Genomic DNA, 20,353 nt, shown 5'->3' with positions numbered 1-20,353 from the left:
TGCGAGGCATGCTAATTATGTAAATAATTATACCCGCCAAGTGTCAAATGTCAGCACCAACATGACTTCTATCCCTCCAGGCTATGTATAACAATAGGCACAGGGAGAAGGCAGAATAAAATCATATTAATAATTCACTGCGGGACACTTTTGGGATCATCTATGTGTTTTCTCATTTATACATACATAATGACATATACCCGAGCAGATAAATTCCTGACACGTCTGCTCTCTTACACCATAATGTGATATCAGGCTCATTATCATGTGGGCTGTATACAGCCACGGAAAATTCATTACACTTAACGTATCATTTCCATAAATGCTCATTTGTCAGGATAATGGACGATTTCTTCATGGATTAGGTGTTTAAGGTCGTCTACTGTATTGGCAATGACGAGTAATTTTATTATGGTCACTAACTAGATATTTTTTTCTGATTATTCTATTTTGTGCTACTACTGCTAAAATTACAATTTGTGTGATTTCAATAATGGAAAATTTCCCATTTACGTGTTTATTATGTGTATGAGGATCAGATTCAGATTATACAGCGATGAGCGGCTCTGCCAACATGCCATTTTTCTCTTCCAACTGATACAGTCTGTCCCAGGTTGCTTCCCTCTCCTGTGTCAATCTTGGATTGACGGACATAGTGCTCTATCATTTTATAAGAGCTTCTTCAGCAGCTGCAGTATGTGTTACATGATCCAGTGCACCAGTTTCTGAAAAATATCAAAAGGATGAGGGAGTGTCAGATCAATCAATGATTGTATCTTTGAAAAGAGGTTCTGCTGCAGCTTTGGTATGTCTAAGGAATAATGTACTTCTCTATTATATTTTCAGAAGTCAATTCAGTGTTGCCAAGATGTTTATAAAAGAACTCATATTTTACAATGATGACATAGTTGAAAACTGAGACTTCTCCAAATTTTTAGAAAAAATTCTGGCAATCGTGGGAAATCAGCTTTATGTAAACCTCACTGTCAAGATATCACAGCCCAGGAAGGACACACAGAACCATCCACTGTGATCTTTGTGTCGAACAGCTCTCTGCTGCCCCCTATCATCCAGACAATTACAATTGAACGACGATTAACAGAGGAGGCCAAGGCCATTTCCAGTAATAGGCTAGTTATCGGGAAGCTAACAATGAGGATATTGTATATCCACCTCTGATTCCATAAGTGTATCTGAGGAATATATGTATATACCCCAAATACAGTTACTGCTAACTCCACGATAACCCCAGATTATTTGCTGCCACCACCAGTTAATTTTTATATTAAGGCTGACTGGAGGCCTGGTTCCAGTAGTGCATGGATTTCAGGGGTGTGGTTCACAGAACAAAAAGAACAGAAAAATTAAATTTTTATATTTAATCCAAACAATAAGCAAAAAAATTATAAAAGATTTTACAAAGGAGACAAAACAATATGGCACATATAGTACATAAAATAAAAAGGAATAACGGAAGAAAATTATTCTGCCAATGTATTGTAATGGATTCAAAGGACTGAATTTACTTAAATTGATTTACTTAATAAATTATATGATTAAATAATAAACAGTATAAACAATAAATACATATGCATCAAAACAAGCATTATTCATACATTACATTCTCAAGGTAAAAAGTCCATCACTCTGTGTGTTATCATCCAGGAAGCAAGAGAGAGAAAGAGCACATGTCTCTTCATTTTTTATATATGCCCAGCTAAAAGAGCTATGTCCAACCCCAAGTCTATTGTCAACTGGCTAAAAGTACATCCCCTCAATACTGAATGAAACCTGTTTTACCTGCACATGGCAGAACTCAGCAAACTGGAGAATGGGGCCTCATGTGGAACACATGGCAGAATCCAGCAAACTGGAGAAGGGGGCCTCATGTGGAACACATGGCAGAATCCAGCAAACTGGAGAAGGGGGCCTCATGTGGAACACATGGCAGAATCCAGCAAACTGAAGAAGGGGGCCTCATGTGGAACACATGGCAGAATCCAGCAAACTGGAGGATGGGGCCTCATGTGGAACACATGGCAGACTACAGCAAGCAGGAGGAGGGGCTTCTGAGCACATGTGGGGAATTATACAGTCATGGCCAAAAGTATTGACACCCCTAAAATTCTGTCAGATAATACTAAGTTTCTTCCTGAAAATGATTGCAAACACAAATTCTTTGGTATTATTATCTTCATTTAATTTGTCTTAAATGAAAAAACACAAAAGAGAATGAAGCAAAAAGCAAAAAATTGATCATTTCACACAAAACTCCAAAAATGGGCCGGACAAAAGTATTGGCACCCTCAGCCTAATACTTGGTTGCACAACCTTTAGCCAAAATAACTGCGACCAACTGCTTCCGGTAACCATCAATGAGTTTCTTACAATGCTCTGCTGGAATTTTAGACCATTCTTCTTTGGCAAACTACTCCAGGTCCCTGATATTTGAAGGGTGCCTTCTCCAAACTGCCATTTTTAGATCTCTCCACAGGTGTTCTATGGGATTCAGGTCTGGACTCATTGCTGGCCACCTTAGAAGTCTCCAGTACTTTCTCTCAAACCATTTTCTAGTGCTTTTTGAAGTGTGTTTTGGGTTATTGTCCTGCTGGAAGACCCATGACCTCTGAGGTTGACCCAGCTTTCTCACACTGGGCCCTAAATTATGCTGCAAAATTTGTTGGTAGTCTTCTGACTTCATAATGCCATGCACACGGTCAAGCAGTCCAGTGCCAGAGGCAGCAAAGCAACCCCAAAACATCAGGGAACCTCCGCCATGTTTGACTGTAAGGACCGTGTACTTTTCTTTGAATGCCTCTTTTTTTCTCCTGTAAACTCTATGTTGATGTTTTTGCCCTAAAAGCTCTACTTTTGTCTCATCTGACCAGAGAACATTCTTCCAAAATGTTTTAGGCTTTTTCAGGTAAGTTTTGGCAAACTCCAGCCTGGCTTTTTTATGTCTCGGGGTAAGAAGTGGAGTTTTCCTGGGTCTCCTACCATACAATCCCTTTTCATTCAGATGCCGACGGATAGTACGGGTTGACACCGTTGTACCCTCGGACTGCAGGGCAGCTTGAACTTGTTTGGATGTTAGTGGATGTTCTTTATCCAACATCCGCACAATCTTGCATTGAAATCTCTTGTCAATTTTTCTTTTCTGGCCACATCTAGAGAGGTTAGCCACAGTGCCATGGGCTTTAAACTTCTTGATGACACTGCGCACGGTAGACACAGGAACATTCAGGTCTTTGGAGATGGACTTGTAGCCTTGATATTGCTCATGCTTCCTCACAATTTGGTTTCTCAAGTCCTCAGACAGTTCTTTGGTCTTCTTTCTTTTCTCCATACTCAATGTGGTACACACAAGGACACAGGACAGAGGTTGAGTCAACTTTAATCCATGTCAACTGGCTGCAAGTGTGATTTAGTTATTGCCAACACCTGTTAGGTGCCACAGGTAAGTTATAGGTGCTGTTAATTACACAAATTAAAGAAGCATCACATGATTTTTCGAACAGTGCCAATACTTTTGTCCACCCTCTTTGTTATATTTGGTGTGGAATTATATCCAATTTGGCTTTAGGACAATTCTTTTTGTGTTTTTTCATTTAAGACAAATTAAATGAAGATAATAATACCAAAGAATTTGTGTTTGCAATCATTTTCAGGAAGAAACTGAGTATTATCTGACAGAATTGCAGGGGTGTCAATACTTTTGGCCATGACTGTATATACTGTATATAAACCATATCAATAATTAGCTAAATAATTAATTGGAGTGTTGAAACCATTAAAAAGAACTCTTACAACAGCCACTCACAGAGATGACTCAACTTAGGTAGAGGAGAGCTCTTCGATTTGGGGAATGTTCAACGAACGGGATTCATGCATGCACGATGTGTATCTCTCTACAGGAACACAGATCATAATGTGTCATAACCTTTTATCAGTACCTGAGGTACATCCACAAGGTCGGGGTTGTGGGATGTCCTCAGCCCTTCAGGATTTTATGAAATCCACAACTTATGCGATAACTTCACTCCTGATGATAGCAGAACTTCGAGATCTCCGCCATATTTTCCATCAGGATTTTACCTTTCCTCAGAGATCAAACATGACTTGGCTGTTGTCAGTTATCTGGCCACTATAAATTTAGGGCTTATAGGCAGAGGTTACATGCATATTGTTTCCCAATTAACCCTGAAGTTGAAAATGTATGTGCCATCACTATTGGATTTATACAAGCCCCAATATTCATCTTTTTCTATCGGTGCCTCAGTTTCTGCCAAGATGTTTTGATGAAAGGAATGTTCAGGAATGGTTCATTTCTCTTTGTCTCCAGTGTAAGTCTATTTCTAAGAGTGTCAGCTAGATTGCAAGCTCTTGTCCCACTGTAAGGCTATGTGCCCACGTTGCGTTTAAATCCGGACACAGAAAACCGGACTCCTTCCCAGAAATCGCGCGTTTTTTTCCGCGCGATTTCACCGCGATTATGTTCGCAATTTTGCCACGATTTTCGCGTGCGATATTCAAGATTTGAAGCATCGCTTGGAAAGTGATTGACAGGTTGGTCACACTCGTCAAACATAGTGTTTGACAAGTGTGATCAGCTTTTTACTATTGAGGCCACCTATGCGGCATCAATAGTAAAAGATAGAATGTTAAAAATGATAAAAAAAACAAAAAATCGGGGTATATTTACCTTCCGACGTCCCGCGCAGCCTCAGCGACGCTCCCGTTCCCAGAGATGCCTTGCGAGACCTGTGATGACGTTGGTCTCGCGTTGCTATAGCGATCTCATGAGACCGCTAGAGTAACACGAGACTACGTCATCACAGGTCTTTGCCGCAAGGCATTACTTGGAACGCTGAGGCCCGGGAATGCAGCGCGGGACGTCGGAAGGTAAATATACCCCGATTTTTTATTCTTTTTTTTACAGGGGTATGGTACCCAGGGCCTGGAGGACAGTCTCCTCTCCTCCACACCGTGGGTACCAACCGCACATGAGACACTTAACTTCGCGCATGGTGGGCATAGCCACATGTGGGAAGTAAGCGATTCTCATGCATTCCTACGGGTGCGAAATCGCGGCAATTCTTTGCGATTCCGCACAAAAGAATGACCATGCTGCGATTTTTTTTCGCAATGCGATTCCGCCGCGGAGAAAAGCGCAGCATTAGCACAGCATGTGCGGAATGCCATAGGAATGCATGGGGGCGTTCTGTACACGATTTTTAAACGTTTTCGCAGCGTTTTCGCGCCGAAAATCGCGGCAAAAACGCTTAAAAATTGCATCATGAGCACACAGCCTAAAATTGAGAGTGGAGGAGGGAGGAGGCAAATACCCCTTCACTACAGAGTCATAGGGATTTTAATTATAGTGCTGGAAGAAAGCACTATCTTGTAATCCGAACGCTGCTAACTTATTCTTATTATTCAGTTGATTTTCCGCAACTAATGCGGCCCGAACCGCTACACGCACAGACTCCGTTGAGGTGTCGTTTCGAAGCCAGTGTCCACGAGTGGTGTACTAAGTAATTTTCGTGTCGATCAGATTTGTAGTTTTTGCGCAATTTGCGTTTGAAAAAACATTTTCCTCAATGCATTTCAATGGGAAAATTTTGCCACAGGGAAAACATGCCCTGAGGCGATTCAAATGGCAGTTAAGCTCATTGATATGCGCAGGCACACCCAGTTACTATGCCAACGCCTATGAACTATTCATGACCCCTTCAGGACAGATTTTCTGGCAGATATCAGCTCTTAAAGCGAAACCCACAGCACGAATGCAAATCTAGCTTCATCACATGACGCATGCCCCTGAGAGAGAATATGCGCCAAAGTGGATTTAGAAGCCCAGCGAGCCAAACTGGCTTTTAATTGGCCGACACGCCAAAGTGATTCTTAAAGGGCTGGCGCACCGAAATGAGTCTTAAAGGGCCGGCGCGCCAAATCAAAAGCCGAGTGACCCCAGGCTCCAAATCGGAGGCTGAGCCACCCCGGCCTCCAAATCGGAGGCTGATCGACCCAAATCGACCTCCAAATCGGACCCAGAGTGGCCCCGCCCACCAAATCGGACCCAGAGTTGCCCCGCCCACCAAATTAGACCCAAAGTGGCCCCGCCCACCAAATCGGACCCTGAGGGGCCCCGCCCACCAAATCAGACTCAGAGTGGCCCCGACCACCAAATCAGACCCAGAGTGGCCCCACCCACCAAATCAGACCCAGAGTGGCCCCGCCCACCAAATCAGACTCAGAGTGGCCCCGCCCACCAAATCAGACCCTGAAGGGCCCCGCCCACCAAATCGGACCCTGAGGGGCCCTGCCCACCAGATCGGACCCTGAGGGGCCCCACCCACTAAATCGGACCCTGAGTGGCCCCGCCCACCAAATCAGACCCTGAGGGGCCCCGGCCACCAAATCAGACCCTGAGGGGCCCCGCCCACCAAATCAGACTCAGGGTGGCCCCGCCCACCAAATCGGACCCTGAAGTGCCCCACCCACCAAATCGGACCCTGAGGGGCCCCGCCCACCAGATCGGACCCTGAGGTGCCCCGGCCACAAAATCAGACCCTGAGGGGCCCCGCCCACCAAATCAGACCCTGAGGGGCCCCATCCACCAGAGGGACCCAGAGGGGCACTGCCCACCAAATCAGACCCTGAGGGGCCCCGCCCACCAAATCTGACCCTGAGGGGCCCCACCCACTAAATCGGACCCAGAGTGGCCCCGCCCAACAAATCGGACCCTGAGGGGCCCCGCCCACCAAATCGGACCCTGAGGGGCCCCGGCCACAAAATCAGACTCTGAGGGGCCCCACCCACAAAATCAGACCCTAAGGGGCCCCACCGACAACTATACGACCTGGTAAGGATCGCTAGTGCGTCGCTAAGAGGTCACTAGTAAGCTGTCAATCAGTCAAATTTAACCAACGGCAAAGCAACGATCTCGGCAGGATCGCTGGTGCGTCACTTAGTGTCACACAGCAGCGATTCTGACGACTCTCACCTGCGTCCATGATTTCTGAGTCGCTAACGAGGTCGCTCGTCAGTTTCAAACACAGCAATGCATGCCGGCCAGTGGGACACCAGCGATCAAAAAATGGCCCAGGACATTCGAGCACGATCAGCGACATCGCAGCGGGGGCCTGGTCACTGCTAAGTGTCACACGCAATGAGATTGCTGGTGAGGTCGCTGTTGCGTCACAATATCCGTGACGCATCAGCGATCTCGCTAGCGATCTCACTTAGTGTGTAGTACCCCTAAATCAGGCTGGGGCTGACTTTGTCATTGGCTTCTGTGCTCTGCATGGGAAGTGACTGAGATGACAAAGCTCTCAGTATGGTGAAGTGAGCTTTGTCATCCCATTGACTGCCTATGCAGACAGAGCAGCTGGTGGTAAACTGTCTTCAACTGCTACCCTCTGCATAGGCAGCGTTTTAGATGACAATTTACGATTAGGGTTAGATTTATTACTAGGGTTGGGTTAGGGATACAGCTACAGTAATAAAAAACAAAAAAAGTGAACAAAAATAATGTAACCATGTATAACTTAATTTTTAGTTTTTCATGTCGAATTTTAGCTAGAAAATAGCTAAAGGGTAAAAGGCAATATTAAATTACATCAGCATTATCTTAAAATGCAATACATATGCTTGCAGGTTCATTACGGACTGGTGGGAGTGACTCAAGGTTTGTAAATAGTCCATGGTTTAGTGGGTGCAAAATACTTGTCCTGACCTGGGGGCTGGTAACCGTTGCTATGTCACTACTTAAAATAGCAGATATCTTGGTAGAACATGATTGATCATTTGATTTCATTTACCTAACAGTATAGAGAAAAGTGATTCCCCCCCTTAAAACATAAATTAAATGTTGTTTATTACATGTGTGGCAAGCTAAGTTCAATTTCCATAGCCAAGCACAGGCCTTTTTACTGGCACACCTGTTCTCAATAAAGAAATCACTTAAATAGGCCTGACAAAGTGAAGTTGACAAAAAATTCCTCAAAAACTAGACGTCTGTCTGCGATCCGAAGAAATTTAGGAAGTAATTTAGATCTATCAGTCTGGAAAAGGGCAGGGGTAGAGTTGGTCATGCAGCGGTTTGGTCGATCGGTTGTTACTGCAGGGTGCAGGCTTGTTGGAAGAGGTAGGTCTTCAGGTTCTTTTTGAAGGTTTTGATGGTAGGCAAGAGTCTAATATGTTGTGATAGAGAGTTCCGGAGTAGGGGGGATGTGTAGGAGAAATCTTGTATGCGATTGAGGGAAGAGGAGATAAGAGGGGAATAGAGAAGGAGATATTGTGAGGATCGGAGGTTGCCTGCAGGTAAGTAACAGGAGACGAGGTCACAGATGTATGGAGGACACAGGTTGTGGATGGCTTTGTATGCCATGGTTAGTGTTTTGAACTGTAGTCTTTGGGTAATGGGGAGCCAGTGCAGGGATTGACTGAGAGGAGAGGCCGGGACAGGTGGATTAGTCAGGCAGCAGAGTTTAGAATAGATTGGAGGGGTGTGAGAGTGTTAGAGGGGAGGCCACAGAGCAGGAGCTTGCAGTAATCAAGGTGGGAGATGATGAGGGCTTGGACTAGGGTTTTTACAGATTCTTGGTTGAGGAATGAACGGATCCGTGAAATATTTTTGAGTTGAAGTGGCATGAAGTGGAAAGAGCTTGTATACAGTCATATGTTAAAGTTTGGGCACCCCTATTAATGTTAACCTTTTTTCTTTATAACAATTTTGGTTTTTGCAACAGCTATTTCAGTTTCATATATCTAATAACTGATGGACTCAGTTATATTTCTGGATTCAAATGAGGTTTATTGTACTAACAGAAAATGTGCAATCTGCATTTAAACAAAATTTGACCGGTACAAAAGTATGGGCACCTCAACATAAAAGTGACATTAATATTTCGTAGATCCTCCTTTTGCAAAAATAACAGCCTCTAGTCGCTTCCTGTAGCTATTAATGAGTTCCTGGATCCTGGACGAAGGTATTTGTGACCATTCCTGTTTACAAAACAATTCCAGTTCAGTTAAGTTTGATAAGGTCTTTCCCCCCCGGACACAGACGCCTCACATACGTCAGTCATGTCCTCCTTTTGAATTTGGCGCCGCCTCCTCAGGGTTCTTTTTTTTCTCGTGCCTGCTGACATCATCACAGGTCCTGCTGCACCACTACTCTGCTGAGCGCAAATTCAAAAGCAGGACATGACTGACATTTTCACATCACTGTATATTACAAAGGAAATCTTGAGAGGGGCACATACTTTTGTAAAGCACCGTACAGACAAAGGAGCAAATATTCCATCTGTGGGATGCAGTAACCACTTACACTTTCTGCTTCAGAAAATTTCCTCCAATGATTTACACCGCACAGGTCTATAGCAGTTTTCATGACGGGCAAATTTATGCTAACGGAGTAACGAGACTTTCATTTGAATTCTCCTTCCAATATATAATCTCTTTTCGATCGCTCTACTTTGATGTGGAACTGTTAAACCGAGTTAGAGATAATAATAATAATAAATAATAAATTTTATTTTTTATAGCGCCGACATATTCCGCAGCACTTTACATTTCAGAGGGGATTTGTACAGACAATAGACATTACAGCATAACAATAATCACATACAGTAGATTATAACAAATACCAAGAGGAGTGAGGGCCCTGCTCGCAAGCTTACAGTCTATGAGGAAAGAGGTAGACACGAAAGGTGGGTGGTAACAGTTGCCCTGATTGTATGGACCAGCCATAATGTTAAGTGTGTAACAGTACAGACACAGAGGGCTAATGGATGCATAAAGCATGTGGGAACATGATGCTGGGAACCTGGTTATGGTAAAATTTTTGGCTCTGCCACACAGGGATAGGTTAGGTTAATGTGTTGAGGCGATAGGCCAGTCTGAATAAATGCGTTTTCAGGACACGCTTAAAATTGTGGGGATTGGGGACTAATCGTATTGACCTGGGAAGTGCATTCCAAAGAATTGGCGCGGCACGTGTAGAGATGGTCGTACGCCATAATTATAGGCCCCCGTAGAACATTTTGATGAGCCAAAACCTGCCTGCACGTTCTCAATGACATCATTGCCTTACCAGTTTATAAATCACCATCTGGAAACCCCTTACTCCAGATCCGGCTTTCATTATAGAAAGATATTGGTAGTAAATTTTAATCAGTGGCCAAAGTTGGGTGATGAATCTGTAAAACGCTCATAGTCCAACGCTCATTGTCATCTATGAAATTATCCTGCACCTGGCAAAACAACTGCGGCAATATAATCTCTTATTTGTATTCTATAAATTATTGATTGATATATTTATGCATAATGCAAAATGATACCTCTTCTCAGTCTGTCTTACCCGTATCTATATATAAGAACACACAAATCTATGTAGAGGGAGAGTAAGGCTGCATGCAGAAATGTCAAACTTGGCCTGTCAAAATATTCATTATTTTTATTTATTTATTTTCTCACTTATGTGGTTGCAATAATTCCACAGCACTTTACAGATATCATCATTACTGTCCCCATTGGGGCTCACAATCTAAATTCCCTGTCAGTAGCACTGCAAAGCAAAACAACACGGGATGACTACACAGTGATTGCTGCTCGTGTACTGACTAGTTTACGCTGCTGATGAATACTGAATGGAAGCAGCACGATCATTTACTCTATCGTTCTTTCTCCATACTGAATCATGTCATTCGCAGTGGATTCCTTGCTTACACTGCGCTGCTGATAACAATGATATTTAGACTAAAATAAACTATCCAAGTGTTTTGCACGTTCTTCAGGTGATCGCTTTGTTAATTGGGGACAGTGATTCCAGGCCCATCTGAACGCACCTTAGACATCTAAGTAATTAATAATAAGCAAGACTAAATAGATCCAAAACAATATGAAACAATGTAACACCAGGAATTATATCGGGGTAAACTAATGATGTGAAGAAGCCCTGGAGCACGATAAGATGCACACAGCTGGTGTTGTCCCGTATACAGTAATGGAAATAAAGAGGTTTTCTCAATATCATTCTTCAGGAGCGCACTGCTCCCTTACCGCTCCGCTTCCTGATTGCTGGGGGGCAATGATTGACAGTTTGGACCAACAGCATTGTTGCACCTCTGATGTACACTGTGCGCTCTCTGAGACAGCTTTACCCTGGATCCTCGGGGGCGTGAGCTGGCCAGCCTCAGAGGAGCGCTTGCTTACAAGCTCTACAGTGAAGAGCACTGGACTCTTCGAATAGGAGCCCGTCCACCACTGATAGATTGCAGTGATGACTGCTAATCTATGCAATGAGCAGTAAACTGCAAAATTAAGAATCCCTCCGTTCTTGAGAATAAGGAGGATTTTAAATAACAAATTAATTTCAGAGCTGCTTATATTTACAAGCACTGAATAATTTTATCCAGTTATAATGTGAAGAAAACTCCTTTGATTAAAGAGAGAAATATACAGTATACCTAAATGTTCTCAATATCTCTCTCCCATAGCTATCTATTATCTATCTATCTGTCTAGGTATGGGATGGAGGATATGTATGATGGGTATATGGGCACTCAACTATGGAATGGAGGATAATTATAATTTGTTATAACTAACCACAGTTAGTTACTATGCCCGGGCAGCGCCGGGCTCTTCAGCTAGTTATTTAGTTATTTATATAGCGCCATTAATTCCATGGTGCCGCACATGAGACGGGGGTTACATACAAAGTTATAGATATTGTTTACAGTAAACAAATTTACAATGACAGACTGATGCAGAGGAGAGAGGACCCTGTCCTTGCGGACTTACATTCTGCGTTATCTATCTCCTATCTATCTATTATGTATCTGTAATGACCAGGCTGAACGTTCCCTGCTATCCACCCCCACACGATGTCCGCAGCTGAAGGAATTATGACACACACCGGTCTCGGGGATAACAGTTGCTTTTACTTCAGCAGGAACGGGAATTATAACTTGGAACAAATAAGGAACAGTCTCTCAATGGTAGTCCACGGCAATTACAGCTCACACTTAGATGCTGAGATGTGATTGGGGTCTGGAGCTTTAAGAGCACTGGACAATGTCTTGGTATTTTACAGAAGGAGCTAGACGCAGCAATTAGAGGTTACAGACCTGTACTTGGGGTTATCTCCACAGTGTGTCACGGCACGTGCACAAGTACTTATAGGTGAATGTAGAAACTGTGGTGAATCCTGTCAGCAATACTTTACATGTGAATCCTGTCATAAATACTTTAGATGTGGTGAATCCAGTCAGAAAAACTTTAGAATGATTTCTGTACAGGTTAGAGAGGGAACTCACGCTTTTAGGCCTGCAGGAGATCTTGAGGTAAAAACCTCCTCCACGTGTGTTCTGCTCTCCTTGAAGGCATCTCTCAGACTAAAGAACATTCTAGATTTGCCTGGAAAACAGCTCCTAATGTTGACCTTGTGACTAGGAGCTGGCCAATAGGAGACCAAATTCACATCTCAGATTCTTACAAAACAATAATTATGAGTCATTGTACACTTTCACCATTACATGGCACCAGAACACAGCAAATGAGAAATGCATTGCATCTAAAATGGAGGTGACTAGAGATGAAGAATTACAGCTCACAAATAATATATAGGGCCAGTTAGAGAGTGAACTGTAGTGTACAGAAGCAACTCACAATTCAGGATTACTTAAAGGGACAGACACACTCTGAACTGGGTCACTACATTTGGGTCACTACTTATCTATCCTATCTATCTATCTATCTATCTATCTATCTATCTATCTATCTATCTATCTTATTTATCTCATATCTATTATCTATCTATCTATCTCTTATCTATTATATATATATATCAATCTTTTATCTATCTCCTATCTATCCATCAATCTCTTATCTATCTATCTGTCTATCTATCTATCTATCTATCTATCTATCACTATCAATTTATCATCTCATTTTCAAATGGCTAATTGCCAAATCATCATAAAATGAGGGTCATGTACAAGGTGTTTCTAGGGTTCACATTTTCTCACAAATGAAAGTAATGACTAAGACAATCGATCACTTCAACATAATTGAAATTTCCAATTATTCTAATATAACAACTCTGCCTTGACTTCCATTAAAACCATCTCAGCTCGTCCAAGAGAGAAGACGGGTAAACCACCCCGGAATCTGTATTCTGAGGAGCCGCCATAATAATCATTGTCTGACAAATCTTCAATAATAATATAAAGGCATGGATTTTATACACTACATTATGCTCCTGTCACCCCTTAGGTGAGGCACCTGAACACCATTATACTATTAGGGATATGGATATAGCAGGTCTTAGAGCGACTGCCGCTTCTGCTCAATGTTTTACATGCACAGTAATTTATCAGAATGGCCCCTATGAAACGTTACATCTGTCTTCAGAAAAATCAGCTGTTTGCCGGGTGCTAGAAGCAGCACCTGCTGCAATCCACCGACAGGCTTGGTGCATCCACTACCAATGGGGTCGTCTGTGATGAGAAAACCCCTTAAATACTACTGGGGCTTTGCTACATTATATTTCTTTATAGCTGTTGACAACTTTATTTTTAAGCTTTGGTCATCAGTGTGACATTTATTTCCGTGTAATATGTAATGAGGCCACAGGGCATGACTTTGTCACAGGTTTGATGCATGACTTTGTGCATGACATTTCCTGAGAAATCCCTTTTGAGGCTACATAAAAGGTGATGTCACCTAAGGGATGACCTCACAGTTTATAGGCACATTGTGCAGAGTGGTTCCAAGTGGACTTGGCCCTAGAACCTGACAGTCATGACCTGCATTAGTCAGATGGCTGCATGGCGGCACCAGTTTGTACTAGTGGCCCTTAAAGTTTCATAGTTTTAAGGGTAAAGGTAGACTTAAGTCCATCGAGTTCAACCTACAGCCTAATATGTTGATCCAGAGAAAGGTAAAAACCTTACGGGGCAGACATTATTAGCTCAATATTAGTGGGGAAATTCCTTCCCGACTCCATACGGGAATCAGACTAGTTCCCTGGATCAACGGCCCATCATAGAATCTGGTGCCCATAATCTGTAATACTGAATTTATTAACAATGGTGTCCGGACCTTCTTGAATTTTAGCAGTGAATCAACCATTTCAACATCATGTGGCAGAGAATTCCATGGTCTCACTGGTCTTACAGTAAAGAATCTGTGTCTGTGATTATGATGAAACCTTCTTTCCTCTAGATGTAGAGGATGTCTCCTGGTCCCCATCACAGGCATAGGAGTAAAGAGATCATCAGAAAGATCTCTGTACTGCCCCTCCATATATTGGTACATTGTAATAAGGTCGCCCCTAAGCCTTCATTTTTCCATAACCCCAAGTCTGATAACCTGTATTTGTATTGCAGACCACCGATTTTTTCCATAACCCCAAGTCTGATAACCTGTATTTGTATTGCAGACCACCGATTTCCTTAATAACCTTGGTTGTTCGTCTCTGCACCCCTATGTCCTTCTTATACACCTCAGACTAGAGTTGAGCGAAACGGGTCGAAAAAATTCAAAAGTCGCCGACTTTTGGCAAAGTTGGGTTTCATGAAACGAAACCCGACCCTAGGATGAGGTCGGCCACGAGGTCGGCGACTTACGCGCCAAAGTCGCGTTTCAAAAGTTTGTTTTGCGCTCTTTTTCAGCCAATCAGGATTCACGGACACTGTGGGCACTGTGGGCAACGTGATGTCTTATGAGGAAAGGTTGCAGGATTTGGGAATGTTTAGTTTGCAAAAGAGAAGACTGAGAGGAGACTTAATAGCTGTCTACAAATATCTAAAGGGCTGTCACATTGTAGAAGGATCAACCTTATTCTCATTTGCACAAGGAAAGACTAGAAGCAATGGGATGAAGCTGAATGGGAGGAGACACAGATTAGATATTAGAAAAAACTTTTTGACAGTTAGAGTGATCAATGAGTGGAACAGGCTGCCACGAGAAGTGGTGAGTTCTCCTTCAATGGAAGTCTTCAAACAGAGGCTGGACAGACATCTAACTGGGATGATTTAGCGAATCCTGCTTTGAGCAGGGGGTTGGACCAGATGGCCCAGGAGGTCCCTTCCAACTCTACGATTCTATGATTCTATGATTCTATGATTCTATGACCTAGGCACGGGTCACCACCATCTTTCAGAAGGGCATGCAAGTGATTGGCTTGCTTTGGTGGGCGTCACAGGGGGTATAAAAGGGCATGCACGCCGACCGCCATCTTACTTCTGCCGATCTTAGTATAGGGAGAGGTTGCTGCTGATTCTGTAGGGAGAGCGTTAGGCAGGGAAGAAGACAAAAGAACTGCTTCTGCTGCTAGCGATTTGGCCTGCACAACACACAAGTCACTGTGTGTGCAGTGCAAGGGGAGGCTATATTGTGGTGTATCAGTGGTGTTGGTTGTTGGGCTGCCTTCTAAGGCTTCCTGACACGCTGGCATTGCTGTTTACCCACTGCTCCGCAAACTGCTTTTTTAAAAGCAATCCAATCTCCCTTATCCTCTAGTCACTTTTGTCACAGCTGTGCCATCGAGCGTGTCACATAGCGCTCAGATATCAGTGGGCCTCACACAATCCACAAGTGTCCAGTGTCCAAAAGTGTACGCAGAGATTCAAAATCTCCATTATCCTCTCGTCACTTTGGTCACAGGCAGCTGTGCCATCGAGCGTGTCACATAGCGCTCAGATATCAGTGGGCCTCACACAATCTACAAGTGTCCAGTGTCCAAAAGTGTACGCAGAGATTCAAAATCTCCATTATCCTCTCGTCCCTTTGGTCACAGGCAGCTGTGCCATCGAGCGTGTCACATAGCGCTCAGATATCAGTGGGCCTCACACAATCTACAAGAGTCCAGTGTCCAAAAGTGTACGCAGAGATTCAAAATCTCCATTATCCTCTCGTCACTTTGGTCACAGGCAGCTGTGCCATCGAGCGTGTCACATAGCGCTCAGATATCAGTGGGCCTCACACAATCCACAAGTGTCCAGTGTCCAAAAGTGTACGCAGAGATTCAAAATCTCCATTATCCTCTCGTCACTTTGGTCACAGGCAGCTGTGCCATCGAGCGTGTCACATAGCGCTCAGATATCAGTGGGCCTCACACAATCTACAAGTGTCCAGTGTCCAAAAGTGTACGCAGAGATTCAAAATCTCCATTATCCTCTCGTCCCTTTGGTCACAGGCAGCTGTGCCATCGAGCGTGTCACATAGCGCTCAGATATCAGTGGGCCTCACACAATCTACAAGAGTCCAGTGTCCAAAAGTGTACGCAGAGATTCAAAATCTCCATTATCCTCTCGTCACTTTGGTCACAGGCAGCTGTGCCATCGAGCGTGTCACATAGCGCTCAGATATCAGTGGGCCTCACACAATCTACAAGTGTCCAGTGTCCAAAAGTGTACGCAGAGAATCAAAATCTCCATTATCCTCTCGTCACTTTGGTCACAGGCAGCTGTGCCATCGAGCGTGTCACATAGCGCTCAGATATCAGTGGGCCTCACACAATCCACAAGTGTCCAGTGTCCAAAAGTGTACGCAGAGATTCAAAATCTCCATTATCCTCTCGTCACTTTGGTCACAGGCAGCTGTGCCATCGAGCGTGTCACATAGCGCTCAGATATCAGTGGGCCTCACACAATCTACAAGTGTCCAGTGTCCAAAAGTGTACGCAGAGATTCAAAATCTCCATTATCCTCTCGTCACTTTGGTCACAGGCAGCTGTGCCATCGAGCGTGTCACATAGCGCTCAGATATCAGTGGGCCTCACACAATCTACAAGTGTCCAGTGTCCAAAAGTGTACGCAGAGAATCAAAATCTCCATTATCCTCTCGTCACTTTGGTCACAGGCAGCTGTGCCATCGAGCGTGTCACATAGCGCTCAGATATCAGTGGGCCTCACACAATCCACAAGTGTCCAGTGTCCAAAAGTGTACGCAGAGATTCAAAATCTCCATTATCCTCTCGTCACTTTGGTCACAGGCAGCTGTGCCATCGAGCGTGTCACATAGCGCTCAGATATCAGTGGGCCTCACACAATCTACAAGTGTCCAGTGTCCAAAAGTGTACGCAGAGATTCAAAATCTCCATTATCCTCTCGTCACTTTGGTCACAGGCAGCTGTGCCATCGAGCATGTCACATAGCGCTCAGATATCAGTGGGCCTCACACAATCTACAAGTGTCCAGTGTCCAAAAGTGTACGCAGAGATTCAAAATCTCCATTATCCTCTCGTCACTTTGGTCACAGGCAGCTGTGCCATCGAGCGTGTCACATAGCGCTCAGATATCAGTGGGCCTCACACAATCTACAAGTGCCCAGTGTCCAAAAGTGCACGCAGAGATTCAAAATCTCCATTATCCTCTCGTCACTTTGGTCACAGGCAGCTGTGCCATCGAGCGTGTCACATAGCGCTCAGATATAAGTGGGCCTCACACAATCTACAAGTGTCCAGTGTCCAAAAGTGTACGCAGAGATTCAAAATCTCCATTATCCTCTCGTCACTTTGGTCACAGGCAGCTGTGCCATCGAGCGTGTCACATAGCGCTCAGATATCAGTGGGCCTCACACAATCTACAAGTGTCCAGTGTCCAAAAGTGTACGCAGAGATTCAAAGTCTCCATTATCCTCTCGTCACTTTGGTCACAGGCAGCTGTGCCATCGAGCGTGTCACATAGCGCTCAGATATCAGTGGGCCTCACACAATCTACAAGTGTCCAGTGTCCAAAAGTGTACGCAGAGATTCAAAATCTCCATTATCCTCTCGTCACTTTGGTCACAGGCAGCTGTGCCATCGAGCGTGTCACATAGCGCTCAGATATCAGTGGGCCTCACACAATCCAAAAGTGTCCAGTGTCCAAAAGTGTACGCAGAGAATCAAAATCTCCATTATCCTCTCGTCACTTTGGTCACAGGCAGCTGTGCCATCGAGCGTGTCACATAGCGCTCAGATATCAGTGGGCCTCACACAATCCACAAGTGTCCAGTGTCCAAAAGTGTACGCAGAGATTCAAAATCTCCATTATCCTCTCGTCACTTTGGTCACAGGCAGCTGTGCCATCGAGCGTGTCACATAGCGCTCAGATATCAGTGGGCCTCACACAATCCACAAGTGTCCAGTGTCCAAAAGTGTACGCAGAGATTCAAAATCTCCATTATCCTCTCGTCACTTTGGTCACAGGCAGCTGTGCCATCGAGCGTGTCACATAGCGCTCAGATATCAGTGGGCCTCACACAATCTACAAGTGTCCACTGTCCAAAAGTGTACGCAGAGATTCAAAATCTCCATTATCCTCTCGTCACTTTGGTCACAGGCAGCTGTGCCATCGAGCGTGTCACATAGCGCTCAGATATCAGTGGGCCTCACACAATCCACAAGTGTCCAGTGTCCAAAAGTGTACGCAGAGATTCAAAATCTCCATTATCCTCTCGTCACTTTGGTCACAGGCAGCTGTGCCATCGAGCGTGTCACATAGCGCTCAGATATCAGTGGGCCTCACACAATCTACAAGTGTCCAGTGTCCAAAAGTGTACGCAGAGATTCAAAATCTCCATTATCCTCTCGTCACTTTGGTCACAGGCAGCTGTGCCATCAAGCGTGTCACATAGCGCTCAGATATCAGTGGGCCTCACACAATCTACAAGTGTCCAGTGTCCAAAAGTGTACGCAGAGATTCAAAATCTCCATTATCCTCTCGTCACTTTTGGTCACAGGCAGCTGTGCCATCGAGCGTGTCACATAGCGCTCAGATATCAGTGGGCCTCACACAATCCAAAAGTGTCCACTGTCCACAAGTGTGTGCAGAAATTCTAAATCTCCCCTGTCCTATAGACACCTTGTACCTTGTTTTACATTACTATATAGTTTGTTGGATTTTGTCTACATTTCTACCAAAAATGAGGAAGGCTGGTGGAAGAGGCCGTGGAATTGGGCGGGGGTTGGCAGCTGGTAATGATGGTGTTGGTGGTGGATCTGATGGTAGTGGCAAGAGCAAAATAGGACCGAATGCAGGAGGTGCTGACCCTGCGTCATCGTCTGGCTACGTAAGGCCTCGAACGCTTAGTTTTCTAGGAGTTGGCAAACCGCTTTTAAAGCCAGAGCATCAGGAAAAAGTTTTGTCTTACATTGCTGACTCAGCCTCCAGCTCTATCGCCTCCTCTTCTTCAGTTGTAAAAAGTAAAAGCACTGAGTCGTCATTGGAGGCTCATGTTCATGAACCACACCTTTCCTTGTGTCCTTCACCCCAACCAAGATTGAAGGATGACGCAGGCCATCCTACTGATTACTCCATGGAGCTGTTTTCACATACCATGCCTGGATTATCAAGTCAAATGGTGAATTACCCAGGCCAAGATGAATCTGACATGGAGTGCACTGATGCACAGCCGCTGATGGATGATTCTGCTGGTACATTCACTCAGAGCACTACATTGTCCTCGCAGTGTACAGAGCCAGATTTTGACCCTGATGAGACTCAGGTTCCCCTTCCCGCACACTATACCCCCATACACGGTGACACAGAGAAAGGTGCACATGACATAGAAGAGGAGGTGATGGATGACCCAGTTGTTGACCCAGATTGGCATCCATTGGGGGAAGAGGGTGCTGCTTCCAATAGCTCAGATGAGGAGCATCCACAGCAGACATCGACATCGCAACAGCTGTTATCTGGCAGGCCCGGAGCACTCCAAAGACTGGTTCCAAACATCAAAAGAGTTGCTGGACAGCTTGTCCAGAGGGTCAAAAGATCACAGCGTGCTAGGCCGCAAAATGTCTGCCAAAGTAGGAAGAGTGCAGTGTGGCACTTTTTTGAACAAAATCCTCATGATCAGGCCAAGGTTATCTGTAAGAAGTGCGCAAAGACCTTTAGCCGAGGGAAAAATCTGAAAAATTTGAATACCAGTTGCATGCTTAGACATTTAACCAGCATGCACTTGCAAGCGTGGACACAACACCAAACCTCAAGTGCCACATGTGCAACTGATCACAACGAAGGTAGTCAGCAACGCTACATTGTTTCCCCCACTGTAAGCCCACCGGTTAGCACAGCAGCAAATGTTGAGGTGTCGTTGCAAGGCCACAGCAGTCAGGGAATCCCACTGTTATATCAACGAAAGACTGATTCTAGGCCATCAGAAAGAACACCAACTCCATCACCATCATCAACCCTCTCTCACTCCGCCCTGTCCACCGCTACTTCCACCATATGCAGCTCTCAAGTCCAGCTCACCCTCCCAGACACTATGAGTAGGTCAAGAAAGTACTCAGTCTCTCATCCGCGTACACTGGGTTTGAACGCCCACATTGCCAAACTAATCTCGTTTGAGATGA

The sequence above is a fragment of the Dendrobates tinctorius genome, unplaced genomic scaffold (genome assembly GCF_039654945.1).
Source record: "Dendrobates tinctorius isolate UK_male_01 unplaced genomic scaffold, ASM3965494v1 ptg000084l, whole genome shotgun sequence".
Classification (NCBI taxonomy): Eukaryota; Metazoa; Chordata; class Amphibia; order Anura; family Dendrobatidae; genus Dendrobates; species Dendrobates tinctorius.
This window is presented reverse-complemented; position numbering follows the sequence as displayed.